Source organism: Eleutherodactylus coqui, chromosome 10 (assembly GCF_035609145.1).
Source record: "Eleutherodactylus coqui strain aEleCoq1 chromosome 10, aEleCoq1.hap1, whole genome shotgun sequence".
Classification (NCBI taxonomy): domain Eukaryota; kingdom Metazoa; phylum Chordata; class Amphibia; order Anura; family Eleutherodactylidae; genus Eleutherodactylus; species Eleutherodactylus coqui.
The window spans coordinates 78,380,231-78,383,860 of record NC_089846.1 but is presented as its reverse complement, the minus strand read 5'-3'; positions in this window follow the sequence as shown (position 1 = coordinate 78,383,860).

The following is a 3,630-nucleotide window of genomic DNA, read 5'->3' as shown; positions in this document are numbered from 1 at the left end:
CCTGGCTGATCCAGTGACCAGGTACCAGAATCTGTAGATAATACTACAGTCCCCAGCACAGCAGACTCCACAAACAATTCCACAGCAGAGTCTGCAGCAGATTTCTACTTGTCCTACGCCTACACCCAGGAGAAGACTCCCAGCAATCCCAGTGCTGGCTTCCAGATATTCCACCAGGAGCACCAGACGACAGCTACCAACTCATTATTGTGAGTACTTATCTACTACTTCATTTTTTCAGGAAAACTATTAATTTTTATTTTTTTTAAGACTTCGTCTTAGCCCAACATTTCCATTCAAAAATAATATATACTTGCAAGTAGTCCAATTCTCTTTTTAATATCAATGAACTGTCATAAACATGGTTCGGTAACCTGTTTCGTCACTCGGATCCTAATTAATGCCAAGGATGGCTGTGTTTAAGTAGGGGGGAACTGTAGTGACCTGGAGGGTCCTACAGAGTAGACATAGGATTAATAAGTCCCAGGGACCTCGCTATGAACCCTTAGGGGGGCATAGGAGGTACCCTTCAGGGGAAAAACACTGCTTTTCCCAGCATAATGGGTTAAATGTAATCTACCTAGCAACAGTGCCCCTTCCAATTGCCTGCCTGCAGCTAATTATCTAGTTGGTCAGCCTCTCCATCTGAGCGGATTTATGTGATTTGACGGAAACTAGCCATGTGACCCAAGGGAGGGAGAGCCTCGGGGACTGGTGAAGTGGGAGAAGTCGAGTGCAGCCCAAGAAAGTGAGCTAGTGGGGGAGGGGGAAGGAGTCAGTGAACGGAGAGAGCGGGAAAACAGAGAAGAGAGGAAACATGAGGAAAAGAGCAAGTAGGGTCTGGATGGGTGCAAGATCCGAGAGCAGTGATCGGACAGAGCCTGGAGCTGGAGTGGAGTATTTTTCAACCCTACAAGAAAGAACCTGAGCAAGGGTAGACCCCATTCTAACTGGAAGGAAATCAGCCACTACAACTGTGAGTTTGACTGGTCCCTACACAATCCGGGGTTAGTGTGTCCCCAGGAGAGTCTGCGCTGTTCTCTTCATTCCTCCACAAAAAACCTCCTACTTCAGTAACCACTAACTTAGCCTTGCAGTCTATCCTCTTCTTCAGGAGAAGAGTTATTAAATTAGAGTATGTCATTTGCTATGCTCAAGAAGTTATGGAAGATTTTATTGCCTGCTAGCTGAAAAGTGTGAACATTGTATTCGGTCCTCAAGTTTAAATAAACTGTGTGCCTTCGGTTTTACTGATACTTCTATGGACTTGTTTCTTCATTTCATTACCACCGCTCATACATTCAAAGGCACTGGCGTCACAACGAACATACACAAATTACCGATTGCTCTCACCAAGAATCCCTTTGCAATTCCACCTGCCGCAAGAGCTACCATCTTAGCAGAGTAGCCACCACCGTGACCCAGCAAGAGGTGGCAGACCCACTCAAACTACCGCTACTGAATTCTGCTGACTGCATGGGATCCATCATCCAGGGATATCTTGGAGCCAGGCTAGAGAATCCCAGAAAATAGAAACATCAGGAGATGCTCCATTTAGATTTTTAGGAGTACACTTTTATTTAGGTGTTCCTCTGTGGTGAAAAAGATGGGGAAGTTCTGCTCTACAGTAATCTATGTAGCTCTCAATTAATTTATTGGTAACACATCAGATTCTATTTGTGTTATTAAGATAAGATTAGAAAAGAGTTCTTTATCTAATAATTGTCAAAAATATTACTATTGTTATGTTGTTGCACTAATTGATCTGATGGGAATGTTGTATCTCTGGAGACTTCCTCCCAGGCTTACCAAAAGATTAATAAATTCTCCGCTCGGTTTGGAGATAATGTTGCACAAAGATTGATCTGAAGAGCTGGTATGTGTTGACCTTGATGAAACATGTTGCTCACATGTTACTCTATGATTGGATCAAACCCAGTAATAAACAGGACTGCAATATCAAACACAGATTATGTTGGACACAGATGAGGCTTTAGCTAAAAAAATCTGATTATGGTTATTTCTCTCACCAGATTTATCATTTAGGTCTTACGCGCACTGCTCCATAGATGCTCTGTGAGGTGCCATATGGTGCCGTAAGGAGTGATGACTGTATGATATGTACATGCCTAGCTAATGACGTATTCTGACATTTATTACTATTACTTTTACTGTTTGTTTTACTGTATTACTTTAGTCACTCTCCCGTCTTTATTTTAGCAGCCATATCAAATCAAGAAGGTTCTGTCTCAGGCATCATGAGTGGTGTGGAAGTGAGGCGGCAGTTGAACTACACTAGTTTGCGAGGACATAGACATAGGGACACCACATTTCCCCACACTGGGTGCAGCTAAATGATACACTATTTTAGGACAGTGCTGCCATACTACATGGGTGTTCATATGTTCATTGCAAGAGAATAGGACTAAAAACTGGCAGTGGAGAAGGCGCAACACTCCAGGTTGAAGCAAGTAGGAAGTGTCCAAAGGTATGGAAAACTTTTCCTTTTATTTAATAAAGTACGTGATCAGCTTATGAAAACGTGTTTCGGGGATAACCCCTTTATCAGTTCAGCTGGTGTTTAAAACATACAAGCAATTGGTGGGTCCCAAAAGGGTTAATGATGAGATCCTGTTTGCCTGTGTAGTGAGGGTCAGCCAGGGCAGGAGCAGGAAAATTTCACAGTGCTGCCATATGTTCATTCGGCACCAGTTTGTGATTCAGTAAAATTGGAGTTACTGGTGGGTATAGAAAGAGAGGCTTCTTGTAAGCCCGAAAACCTGAGCGCAGGTGGTGTTGCAGCAAACCATTAGGATGCTTGGTACTGGTGTTGAGTAGAAGCTGGGAGCCATGGAGATAGAGTTAAAGTTAAACAAAGTACCTCCTGGAATAAAGAGGCTTAAAAGAGCTTTCCAGATGTGGAACCACCACCTTTTATTTTACCCCTCTTGCCAATATTGATTTACCAATTCACTCACTGAATTATTCTTGGTTTCTGCATTCTTGGAGCCAGTCAAAATGATTCCAGTGCCCTAGAATTAATTAATTCTGGTGACATACCATTTCTTTTAAAGTACATGGAGGCAGGCATAGAGCTTGGCTGGATGTTCTATGTTGCTATTCTCCATGAGAGGTACATGTATAACACATTTGTGCTACTGCACATTCAGCTGCGCAGGAGCAGTCATACAGCGAGGAGTGGAGAGCTTCCTCACAAGAAGCCAAGTGCTTGGGTAGAATACAGGAAAGCAGTTTATTCAACAAAAAGGTATTTGGGGTTTTTTGATTTATACAAATGAAATAGGAATTCATTTTTGAATCAGAAATGAGACAACGTCTTTAGGTGAGCTGCAAGATAAATCTTGAGCCCTGCAGCACAGCTGAAGGAGGCACTGCTGGATTAAACTGGTCTAGGTTGAACTGAGATACCCGTGTAGCAGGGGAGGTTGAAATCATGCATCTTAAAACCGAGAACCACCACCACCTTACATGAAACTGTACAAAAAAAGCTGTTGTGCAACGTCATTCAAGTTAGGTGCCTCTCAGCAGTTGAGGCAAATGCACTGTGATTTCTCTAGTGGCACACCCCAATGGTCTAGTTCTTAATGGCATATCTAGTTGATGTGCCAA